This window comes from Schistocerca serialis, chromosome 2, assembly GCF_023864345.2.
Source record: "Schistocerca serialis cubense isolate TAMUIC-IGC-003099 chromosome 2, iqSchSeri2.2, whole genome shotgun sequence".
NCBI classification, from domain to species: Eukaryota; Metazoa; Arthropoda; class Insecta; order Orthoptera; family Acrididae; genus Schistocerca; species Schistocerca serialis.
In genome coordinates this window covers 854,812,176-854,825,832 of record NC_064639.1, presented here as the reverse complement: position 1 = coordinate 854,825,832, position 13,657 = coordinate 854,812,176, and positions in this window count along the sequence as shown.

Below are 13,657 nucleotides of genomic sequence, written 5' to 3'. Positions count from 1 at the left end.
ATGATGAATGGCAGCTGGCTCTATATGTTGAAAAATGTAAGTTAATACTGATGAGTAGAAAACAAACTCGTAATGTTACGCTACAGCTTAGAGTTATTTTGCTGTTCACAGTCAAAGTGGCGAAGTGATATGGAATGAAACGAGCATGTCAGGATTGTGGCAGGGAACCCGAATGATCGACTTTAGTTTATTGACAGAATAATGGGAATCTATAGAGCAGCCAGAATATAGGGCACTAGTTTGACTCATCCTTCAGTATCGCTCGAGTGTCTGGGACTGTAACAGGTCGAATTAAAAGAAGGCGTTGAAGTAATTCAGAGGCGTTCTGCTAGATTTTTTACTGGTAGGTTGTAACAGCACACCAGTGCTACGGAGATGCTTCAGCAACTCAAATGAGAATCCCTGGACGGAAGGCAACGTGCTTTTCGAGGAACACTCCTGAGAAAATTTAGGTAACCGGCGTCTGAAGATGACTGCAGAACGATTCTACTGCCGCCAACATACATTTCGCATACGGACCAGGATGATAAGACACGAGGAATTAGGAGTGATCGTGAGGCATATAGACAATCGTTTTTCCTTCGCTCTATCTGAGAGTGGGACAGCAAAGGAATGACTAGCAGTGGTACGTGATACGCCCGCCACGCACAGTAGATTTAGATGTAGATATAGTAGGCCGAAATACTAAACATCTTTTTCTAAAACTGTTTCATTGAGGAATGTGGCACTGTGGCACCTCTTTTGAATCATCCCATAAAGTCAAAACGACAGATATCGAAATATGTGGCTATTGGATAGAAAAGCAACTGAAATCGCTCAACTAAGAAAGGCATCTGGACCTGACTGCACGCAAATATTAGCAGTGTACCGCAGGTCTCTGGAGGAATGAAACATTTGTAATGATTGAAAAAAAGCACTAGCAGTCCCGTTTCAAAGAAGGTCGTAGAACAGACGCACAACACTGTAGGCCTTTTTCTCTGACTTCAGTCTGTTGTAAAATGTTGGAACACATTTTATCTGCACGTAATATGACATTTCTGGAGGCCGAAAATCTTGTCTGTAGGACTCAACATGGTTTCCGAAAACAGAGATCGTGTAAAACACAGTTCGCTCTGTTCGTCTACGAAATCCAAAAAGGAATAGATACCGGCTCTCAGGTTGATGACTTGTTCCTTGGCTGCTGGAAGGCACACCTGCCACACTGAGATTCACTGGAGAGCCTTCAGGAAGGGCAGTTCTGAAGATTAGGCTAATTGCAATGAACAATTTTTTCCTCCTTTCTTTTCTTTTGCTTCGTTTACTCTGTATATATGTCTTTGATGATCTAGAATATTTTTTTTTTCTTTAGCATGAAATGTGCCTACATTTCGCTCTGCTTACGTTGCTACATGAATTTCTTTCTCGACTATGCAAAATTTCAGTATGTATTTGACCTTTTTTCTAATACCTTTGTGAAATGCATCATATAAAACTAAATGTAATATGCAGCACTGTTGTATGAAATGTGATACAAGAACCATTTCGATAGCTGCAGTCGAACATTGACAATTGTTGTGTGAAGTGGTGGCGTGTTTTGTGTAATCGTTCTAGACAGAAACTCACGAAAATTCATGGTCGCGTTCTTATGTTTCGGTCACGGTTTAAACTGAATTTCTGTGTGAACGATGTGAGATAAAATGTTAAACTTTGTGAATACTGTGAGCTTCGTGGAGTACTATAAGCAGCAGGTGGTTGGTTGGTTTATTTGGGGGAGGAGACCAAACAGCGAGATCATCGGTCCCATTGGATTAGGGAAGGATGGAGAAGGAAGTCATCCTTTCAAAGAAACATCCCAGTATTTACCTGAAGCGATTTAGGGAAATCACGAAAACTTAAAGCAGGATGCCCGGGCGCGGGTTTGAACCGCCGACCTCTCGAGTCCAGTGTGCTAACCACTGCTCCAGTTCGTTCGGTAAACAGCAGCCATAACGTATGCGTGAACGGACAGTGAATGGTGTTGTTACAACCGAACTGTTTACGCATGACTGAATTGCATGAATTAATATACTTTGAAATTATTATCTTGTTTGCAACTTAATGACTGTCGCGCACGTTAAAAGACTATATGTCGCCGTTGAAGTTTGGAAACTGTTTATTACGTGTGGTACTGTTTTCGCGAAATATGCGAATTTGCGATTATGATAGGTAATCTTTGTAGTTTAGCGATCAGGAGAGTCAGTGTGTTTTTTATACAGTTTTAAAACTGTGTACGGGACGTTGATAACGGAATCACGAGTGTAAGAGATATTACTGTCGTGCACGTGGGAAACTGGATGCATACAGTAACGATTACGTCCGACCAGCCTGCGACAGGAGGAATTATACGCAGCATAGTACTATCGCCAGGGGAAACATATCCTGAGCAAGAGAATGTATTCATGGTAATTTCACGACTGATGGAGTTATACCACGATTAGTTGACGTCGCAGTCACAACGCATGTACCACGCAAAGAGATGGAGCAGTGCATAGCACTCTCATCGTATAAAGACTCAAAACATTTCATATAGTTCAAGTTGTAATTTATTTTTCTTTTGTAACGAACTTTTCTCAGTATTTACTTTCCTTAAAATGAATGCAGTTCTTGCAAGGAGTGTTGACTTTGTTGAACCACCATTAATAGTAGGCATTGCTATGTACTACCATCCCTTTCTCTTTTATTATATTGTAGATGTTGTTGCATATACTTTAACGTATGTTTTGTAGGGACGTGTTTTCATGAATATGCGCAGTGTTTTATCAGGTGCATTCACATATTTTGTTGCGGTTTTTCGTGCTAAATTATGGCGTTCGCGATTAGATTCTGTCCACTGACCAGTCATAGCAGAGCTGCTCGTTCGTTATAGGTGCAAAATACGCTATCTGAGGAAACTTCGGATTTGACAGCTGTTAGTTACGTAAACTGTGTTTATATTCGGTAGGACGTCATATTACCGCATACTCATGACCAAGTGAAGTTTATTTGGCTTTCACAGTTACAACTGAGCAAAGTTAAAGTCATTTCCTTAATTATTTACGGGATTTTTAGTCTGTTACGTTTTTATGGAGTTTGTTACCAAACTGTGATGTGATTATTTTAGCTAACTTTGGAAGTAGAACATGTTATTTTTCAGTTTAAATAATTAAAAGTCACGGTCAAAACTAAACAGTGTAAAGCTGTTCAAATCGTTTTCGTCACCTATAGGTAAACTTAGTGACAAGACTGAGTCACATCCTTCACGTATTACGCAAAGTAGTTTTCTGAGAACTGTTTTCTACTCACAATTCACCCACAAAGAAGGTATTTTACAATTCCCTCGTTCGACCAATACCTGAATTCTACTTGTCAATCTGGGATCCGTTCCAGATAAGATTGATAGGGGAAATAAAGAAGATCCAAAGGAAGGTAGCAGGTATAACTAGAGGCTCATTTAGTAAGCGGTAAAGCGTCACAATTTTCGAGAACGTATGTTCCTAGCATAGTCAAACAATATATAGCTTCCTCCTACGTATATCTAGGAAAAGGACCACGACGGTAAAATCAGAGACATTAGACCCTGGAGTCTAACCAGTAGTCGTTCATCCATTCGCGACTGGAACAGAAGTGACAGTGGTAAACAAATTACACTCCACCGCACAAAAATGGTTCAAATGGCTCTGAGCACTATGGGAACTATGAGGTCATCAATCCCCTATAACTTAGAACTACTTAAACCTAACTAACCTAAGGACATCACACACATCAATGCCCGAGGCAGGATTCGAACCTGCGACCGTAGCGGTCGCGGGGTTTCAGACTGTAGCGCCTAGAATCACTCGGCCACTTCGGCCGGCCCACCGCCCAAAGTTAGGTGGCTTGCGGAATATAGAAGTAGATGTTTATTGACAATAACTGCAATCCATGAAGAAAAGCAGCATTTCTGGAAGTACACGCTCCTTTTCATTGTCTTAGTGACGAATCAAGTACTGAACATACCTTTGAAAAGACTATCTCATTAGTAGTATCCGGACACCCCTATGTTATACAGAATTAACCTGTAGCTGCCACGAGAAGCGGGCCCCGCGACTTTGGGTGGCAGTCATAAAAACAAAGGTGTTTTACGTTGTGGTAGGATCTTTTGACGCGATTTCGATGGTCAACTTTCTCCTCCGAATACAAAATATTTTGTTGGTGCGCATCTGCAGAGGAAGAAAAGATTGTCGTAAGAGAAATCAGAGCTCGCACGGGAGGATTTAAGTGCTCGTCCCTCCCGAACGCTGTTCGGGAGTGGAATAGTAAAGAAATAGTTTGAAAGTAATTTGATAAATCCTCTGACAGACCCTTAAGTATGAAGTGCAGGCACAGAAGTACAAGGGCGTGCTGAAAAGTAAGGACTCCGAATTTTTTTATATGAAAACTCTTTAAAGTTTCTTGAATAACACAAACGTTATTAACATTCTGCAACTTTATCCTTCATATCTAGATATTTATTTCTCAGCATAATTACCCTGGCGACGAACACATTTCTCCCAACGAGAGACCACTTTGTTGTTGCCTAAACTGTAGAATGTTTGACTTTGTTGACGGAGCCGCAACCTTATCTCTGCTCGTACCCTTTACCAGTATCAAAATGAAGGCCTCGAATGTGTTGCTTAAGTTTTAAAACAGATGAAGATCGGATGGGGCCGAGTTGGGACTGTACGGAGGATGTCCGACGACAGTGAACCCGAGGCGTCGGACTGTTGCAGATGACGCAGCGCTCGAGTGTGGTCCGGTATTGTCATGCTGAAGGAGAGGGTGCTCCTGGTGTCGACGAACTCTTCGACTTCGAAACTTGATTACAGCTCGCTGTGTCTCAGGCATCTACATAGGTACTGTGTACACCGCCGTCTTACACGCTGCAATTCGGTGCCCTCTACGGGTAGAGGGCAGCAAATATGTAGATACGAAGAGTAAAGATGTGAAATATTTATAAAATTTGTTTTATTTAAAAGGCTTTAAGAGTTTTCACATAAAAAATCGGAGGCATTCCTTCTCAGCACGCTCTTGTTGATGTAGCTCGGAATTTAGTGCGGACGTCCATGCGAGATGCTTTTAACAGTTTCCACAACGAAATATTGTCTCAAAATATGGTAGAAAACCCAAAGAGATTCTGATCGTATGTAAAGTACACCAGTGGCAAGAAACAGACAATTCCGTCGCTGCGCGATAGCGATGGAAATGTTACCGATGATGGTGCCACTAAAGCGGAGTTACTAAATACAGTTTTCCGTAATTCCTTCACGAAAGAAGTCGAAGTAAATATTGCAGAATTCGAAACCAGAACAGCTGTTAGCGTGAGTGACATAAAAGTAGATATCTTAGGTGTTGCGAAACAACTCAAGTCACTTAAGAAAGGCAAGTCTTCCGGTCCAGATGGTATACCAATCAGGTACCTCTCAGAGTATGCAGACACAATAGCGCCTTTCTTAGCAATCGTATACAGCCGCTCACTTGACGAAAGGTCTGTTCCTAAAGACTGGAAAGTAGCACAGGTCACACCAACATTCAAGAAAGGAAATAGGAGTAACCCATTGAATTACAGACCCATATCACTGACCTCAATTTGCAGTAGGGTTTTGGATCATATACTGTACTCGAACATTATGAATCACCTTGAATACGGCCCGCATCTCGTGGTCGTGCGATAGCGTTCTCGCTTCCCACGCCCGGGTTCCCGGGTTCGATTCCCGGCGGGGTCAGGGATTTTCTCTGCCTCGTGATGGCTGGGTGTTGTGTGCTGTCCTTAGGTTAGTTAGGTTTAAGTGGTTCTAAGTTCTAGGGGACTGATGACCACAGCAGTTGAGTCCCATAGTGCTCAGAGCCATTTGAACCATTTGAACCTTGAATAGAATGACTTATTGATACATAACCAACACTGATTCAGAAAACATCGTTCTTGTGCAACACAGTTGGCTCTTTATTCCCATGAAGTAATGAGTGTTGTCGACAAGGGATCTCAGATCGATTCTATATTCCTAGATTTCCAGAGGGCTTTTGATACCGTTCCTCACATCCGATTATTAATCGAATTGTGTGCATATGGAGTATCATCTCAGTTGTGTGACTGGATTCGTGATTTCCTCTCAGAGAGGTCACAGTTCGTAGGCTAGTGATAGACGGTAAATCATCGAGTAGAACAGAAGTGATGTCTGGCGTTCGGCAAGGTAGTGTCATAGGCCCTCTGCTGTTCCTGATTTATATAAATGATCTAGGTGATAATGTGAGCAGCCCCCTTTGATTGTTTGCAGATGACGCTGTAATTTACCGTCTAGTAAAATCATCAGACGACCAATTTCTATTACAAAATGATCTAGAGAGAATATCTGTATGTTGCGAAAAGTGGCAATTACCACTCAACAAAGAAAAGTGCGAGGTCATCCACATGGGTACTAAAAGAAATTCTATAAATTTTGGGTATACGATAAATCGCACAAATCTAAGGCCTGTCAATTCGACTAAATATCTAGGAATTACAATTACGAGCAACTTAAAGTGGAAAGACGACATAGATAATATTGTGGGAAAGGCGAAACAAAGACTGCGCTTTGTTGGCAGAACACTTAGAAGATGCGACAAACCCACTACAGAGACAGCCTACATTACACTTGTCCGTCCTCTGTTGGAATATTGCTGCGCGGTATGGGATCCTTAGCAGATAGAATTGACGGAGGACATTGAAAAAGTGCGAAGAAGGGCAGCTCGTTTCGTGCTATCGCGCAATAGATGTGAGAGTGTCACTGATATGATACGCGAGTTTGGGTGGCAGTCACTGAAACAAAGGCGGTTTTCTTTGCGGCGAGATCTATTTACGAAATTTCAATCACCAACTTTCTCTTCCGAATGCGTAAATATTTTGTTGACACCCACCTACTTAGGGAGAAATGATCATCATAATAAAATAAGAGAAATCAGAGCCCGAACGGAAAGATTTAGGTGCTCCTTTTTCCCACGCGCCATGCGAGAGTGGAATGGTAGAGAAGTAGTATGAAAATGGGTCGATGAACCCTCTGCCAGGGACTTAAGTGCGAATTGCAGAGTAACCATGTAGATGTAGATGTACATGTGGATAAGAGGAGGCGGCGAGTATTGTGTTGTCAGTACCGACGAAGTAAAGGTAAGCCAACTCATGGACTTAGATCGGGATGTCACGTGAGTAAAAAATCCGCCAGGGACATTTCCACCCTTCTAAAGCTGCCCATGTCGACTATTGGTGATAATTGTGGAATGGAAACGCGAAGAACCAACGACCGCTGAACCAAGACCAGGTAGGCCCCATTAGGGACCGTCGAGCATTGCGGAAGGTAGTTGTACAATATTGCGTGAAATCAGCCAAAGGAATTACTCGTGAGTCTCAAGGCGCTTCCAGCAGCCTCGACAGCTCAAAATGTATGCATAGGGAGTTAAAAAGAATGGGACACTGATCGAGCAGATCATCATAAGCCAGACATTTCCGCAGTCTGTGCTAAGCGACACTTTTGACAGTTCAAAGAGTGACACCACAGGACATTAGATGACTGGAAACGACTGATTTAGAATGGTGAATCATGCTATACCCTATGGCGATCCGATGGAATGGTTTGGATTTGGCGAATTCTTGGAGAATAACCTGCCACCACATGTAGTGCTAAACGTGAAGTACGGAGGGAGTGGTAGTACGATGTGGGGATGTTAGAGTGTGGCCCTCGTATTGTTCTTAAGAGAACGCTAAATGCGAAAGGATATGAACACATTTTACGGTACTGTGTACTACGTATAGTGGAGGAACATTCGAAGACGATGACTGTACCATCGTGGCAATGCACCGCATCATAAAGCAATATCTATGAGGCGACGGCTTGTGGTCAGTGACTTTCCTGAAATGGACTGGCCTGCACAGAGTACCGACCAGAACCCAATGGAACACCTTTGAAATGAGTTAGCGTTCAGCGTCACTACCTTTTCTGGTAGTGGCTCCTGAGGAAGATTGGGCTCACATTCCTCCAGAATTTCAGACAGCTTATTGAAAGTGTTCCCAGAAGATTTCAGGTCGTCATAAGGGAGGACAGACCCCATATTATATCCGCTAGTAGGTGTATAATTAGTTTTAATCAGATAATGTATGTGATCTCAAATCAGGAGTGTTTTTTAGATATCTAGAAATTCTTCCGGCGCTTGTAATTACTTTATTCGAGTACTAGATTAAGTAACATGTCCCAACGAATAGATCTGACGCTGAACACCGTCGCTGTCTGTCATGTTGCGTATGATTAATAGCGGTAGATGGCATCTAGGACTGACACCCTGATAACGTTGTAGTCTAATCCCTTCAAAACTACAGTCTCCATCATCTGTCATAATAAGGTGAACCCGTGTCAGAAATATGTGTCATCTGATACGACAACAGTTCGAGGAAAATAATTACACTTAAAATTTCGCCGTAAGAAATAAGCCTTTGACAATGAATGTTGAATGACATGGCTTTCACAACGAGAGTGGCTAGGATATGAGTTAAGTGAGTAGGGGTTGAGTATGAGAGGCGGGGTAACACAGGTGGCAACTATTATATCACTTTCTTGGAAGATGAAGGAGTGAAGGAAAAGAAACGCATTATCTTACAAAATAAATGTCAGAACTATTCAGAAACAATGTCCATTAATCATCAGTCATACGCTATCATTTTATAATACATATCGATTAGCTACGACAAGCTTAACAAAAAAATGGTTCAAATGGCTCTGAGCACTACGGGACTTAACATCTGAGGTCGTCAGTCGCCTAGAACTTAGAACTACTTAAACCCAACTAACCTAAGGACATCACACACATCCATGACCGAGGCAGGATTCGAACCTGCGACCGTAGCGGTCGCGCGGTTCCAGACTGTAGCGCCTAGAACCGCTCGGCCATTCCGGCCGGCACAAGCTTAACAAGCGGAGTGTAGTCAATGTGGTATTTATAGTTATTAATACGTCGTCATGTAGGTAAAGTTAAAATACTTCTGAATATTTTCTGTATACACACTTCAGTAGATTTTGATTTAGACTGGTAACACGAGAAAAAACGTTGCTAAGGAGAGGTACAGCACTAGTGGAATCTTTTTGAATCCAGAGCCATCCTGCATTTACAGTTGCAAGGAGAAGACCGGTGAACGACGAATAGGTTGGCCATTTCACGGTTAATGTCTCTGGGTACATTTGCTACCAGTAAATATCCGTCTGATCTGTTGGCTTTTGCTAGGGGCGAGGATGGATGGAGAAATAGGGGTATATTCTTTACACTATCTCGCGTTGGTCCCGCCCTTGGTCTCGACTTAAGGAGGCAATGACACTGAATCGATGGAATCTGCCAGATATCTCATTAATTTGAAACTTTTCACAGTCTAAACCCTAATTGTACTGGGTGCTTATAATTAATCTGACGGTGTTTCGAGTGTTGCAGTGTGCGACGTGTACATCACATGATGCTGAAATGATGAAATAATAGTTCCATATTTTGCCATAAGGTGAAAATATGGCGCTGTAAGCAGCCAGAATGTGGTGTGAGTGCAGTAAAATGGGACAAATTATGAAACACATAATAACGGTGGTTCTGGGACGTTTGTCATGATATGGTCACAAGTTACAACATGTGTTCGGCATGGTCTCCCGACTAAGCAACATACAGCATCCCGGTCGCAGGTTCGAATCCTGCCTCGGGCATGGATGTTTGTGATGTCCTTAGGTTAGTTAGGTTTAACTAGTTCTAAGTTCTAGGGGACTAATGACCTCAGCAGTTGAGTCCCATAGTGCTCAGAGCCAGCCATTACAGCATCCGCAGCACGACACGGTCGACAGTTGGTCGCAGCATATCCGGTGTGAGCAGAGTGATATGTCGTCGTGTGCTGTCATTCAGATTAGGAAGAGTCGAGAGACAGTCCCGACAAATGCTATCTTTCAGATACCCCACAACCAGAAGTCACATGAATTAATCGGGGCCGGCCAGTGTGGCCGGGCGGTTCTAGGCGCTTGAGTCTGGAACCGCGCGACCGCTACGGTCGCAGGTTCGAATCCTGCCTCGGGCATGGATGTGTGTGATGTCCTTAGGTTAGTTAGGTTTAAGTAGTTCTAAGTTCTAGGGGACTGGTGACCTCAGATGTTAAGTCCCATAGTGCTCAGAGCCATTTGAGGTTAGGTTAGGTTAGGTTAGGTTAGGTTAGGTTTAATCGGGGGGATTTGAAATGGCACAAATATTGTAATTGCCTAGAAATGATGCGGTCATTGCCTCGAAGCAAATCTTTCACCTGGCAAGTGACATGTGTCGCACCACGTTGCATGGAAATGATGGTGTGGACACAGTTGCGTTCTCTCAAATGGTTCAAATGGCTCTGAGCACTATGGGACTTAACTTCTGAGATCATCAGTCCCCTAGAACTTAGAACTACTTAAACCTAACTAACCTAAAGACATCACACACATCCATGCCCGAGGCAGGATTCGAACCTGCGACCGTAGCGGTCGCGCGGTTCCACACTGTAGCGCCTAGAACCGTTCGGCCACTCCGGCCGGCGCGTTCTCTCAAATTGGAATCACGTGCTGCACAAGGAGGTCCTTATCATGTGTAGATGTCACTCGCTGAACACCCAACAGGCCCGCGAGGTGTCATCTCCTCGGAAAAAAAACCGGACAAGGAATGAAGGACCTTTTGAAACCACACCACACAGTCACATAAGCTGAATGCAGAGGACGTTCCTGCATAACATGTGGCGGGATACAACCTCACATGCGATAGGTCTCTGCGTTTAGGGTGACGTGCAGAGTAAAATGTGCCTCTTCCGACCAAAGAATATTCCCCAGCCACAAATCATTCGTGTCCATGCGTGCCAAAAAACGAAGGGCAAAGCCACGGCGTTGGAGCCCATTTTGGGGCTTCATTTGGTGCACATTCTGAATCTTATAGGGATACCAGTATAAAATGAGTCGCAAAATCTTTTTAACTGTTGACCAGGGGAGAGACAACTCACGTGACATAGCTTGATCACTGGCTGCAAATCTGAGGCATGTGCTGAACGGTAGGCTACAGCTACCGCAACTTCATCAACAACTGCCATGGGAATGGGCAGCCACCCTCTTCCTACTGCACCGCCTAAGTCACCTGTTTCTCCAATTTTTTTTATCGTATTCTCTACCCCATTTATCGATATGGTGCCTCTTAGCAGCTGTTTCTGTCGCCAATGTTCCCGCAATGTAGCCTCCCTATTGCTGCCACTCCCACAAACAACTTTACCAGCAGTGCACCGTCTTTCTTCTCAACACTCATTGCGTTTCATTCAGGAAATGACAACCCTCTTGACCCTTTACACCAACAGACATTTCACAACAGAAATCAACACAAAGAACGTACTGACTTCAAAACAGGAACCATTTCACATTCTGACTGCTTACAGTGCCCAATTTTTACCTGGTGGCAGAAAGTGGAACTATTAAGTTTTTCAGCATCCTCTGCGAGCTCACCGATTAATGAACACACCTACGATGTTTCAGTAACCTGTGATGTATACAGACTTCAATGCAGCACTCGAAACACCGTCAGTATAATTATAACCACCCAGTATTTATTGGGTCTAGTGAACGACGCTAACTTTCACGAGTTCTAATATATACGATATACTTTCTCTTTCTTGAGGGGCAGACCTGCTGAGAACATAAGAGCCCAAAATTGTTTCCTCGCTGTCCATTGTAACACGACGTTTTACTGCAGGACTGAAGCCTCCTAACGTTTTATTGGTCACTCTTTAATGACACACCGTTGGTACTTTTGTAACAGATGACTCATAGTTTCAGCGTAAAATAACTCTGTAGTGGAACTGTGTAATGAAGTCGTTTTGGTCTGACCGTCATAAAAAAGTTGAAATAAGGAACGCCAAAAATGACACACTCATGCAATGCGTACAAATTTCATCTTTTTAGCTGTCAGAAGATTTAGTGTAACGAATATTAACATCATAAAAGCACAAGCGAAGCAGAATCTGTTGGACAGATAAGCACTAAATATCATACAACTATAAAGATTTCATAGGGACAGTGAAGAAATATCTGAATAGCCACCTACCTTCCAAGGATCAGACTCACAGCAACAGAGGAAATGTCAACTAATGAGGTTAAAAATATTATTAAGTGCTTTTCCGCAAGGAAATGATGTAGACTAATAAAAAAAGCAGTTTCAGCTCGGCGCTTCAAATGTGGTTCGTCACTAGTGATAGTTATAATACACGATCAGGATATCGTGAACAAAATAAAATATTCTAAGTTCTTACTTTAATACGTGTGTAAATAAAACTTCATAAACAAAACACTGAGACATTTTAAGCATTTAATATTAACGATTTCGCCATTTATGTTTCGTTGCAAGTATTGCGACAATACTTAAAGTGTGAACGATACATTTTTATGACAGTAACGGAACGTAATATAATAAGTAAACGGAACGTAATGTAATAAGTAAATTAATATTTCTTAGTTTTATTGGATAACATAAGATTTATAATTATGAGGCCACACATATTAAGTCAAAGAGTGTTCGTTGCACAATAGCTTACATTAAGAATAAAATATTAAGTTCACGCAGGACCATATTTACGAAATATTTTTAAGTAGTTAGACGCTTTAACTACAGTTTCACTCTGCATCGAAATACGTTGTAAGTAATCAGTCACGGTTCAGAACCCAATGAAAATGTCCGTGGTTCCAAGCACTAAGGAAAATGCATGGCCCTCCCTGCTTTATAAGTCTGTTGTGAAGAATCAGGCTCAATTTGATAATAATAGTTCCAATTTGAAATATAATACTAGAAACAAAAAAGCTGTCTCCACTTTCCACAATTTAACGATGCTCTTTTACAGAGAGGGGTAAAGTACACAGCCAAAAAATGATAGACTGCCACCCTCGTGAATTAAAGGTGCTGGCAGATGAAAGTTTTCAAAACAAAGTGAAATCATATCTGATTGACATTTCCTGCTACTACATAGATTAAAACATTTTAAAAAATTACGTTTATATAAATGGCCAGCATGCAGGCATTGTTTTTGCCAAGAAAAATATACCTTATTTGTAAACCTAGCGGCACCTTCCGCATCATAGCGAGTTTTGAACTAAACTAAAATTTAATTAAAATTAATTTTTCATCAAAAGTAAGTGAAACATATTGCCATAAAAGCTGACAGTAAATTCAGTTTGGAGGGAGCTGAGATTATTTATCATGACAATTCCTTCTAGTCTATCGACGAATTTTTATTTAAGAATATTTAGTAAATGTCACGTAAGTAAACAACATTCCTCTGTTATTATAATATGTATTTTTAGTTTTTGTATTCACCCATTCACAAAAGACAGTAAATAATTATGTACCTTCATGAATCATGGTAAACTGTTTGCAAGCTGAATCGTTTAACATCGCTATGATGTAGCGAATGAATTATCTGTGGAACACGAAACTCATTTTTTATTCTGATTGTTGTTATTTATTTTATGTTTCACTAATCAGAAAATGCTATCCAGATTTTCTCGGACATTTTTATGTTAGTTGTGCAAAAATGATCTCAACACTCCTGCCACCCACAAAAGACTGTCATTGGGATTGGTTACCTTTACGTGATAGTTCGCCC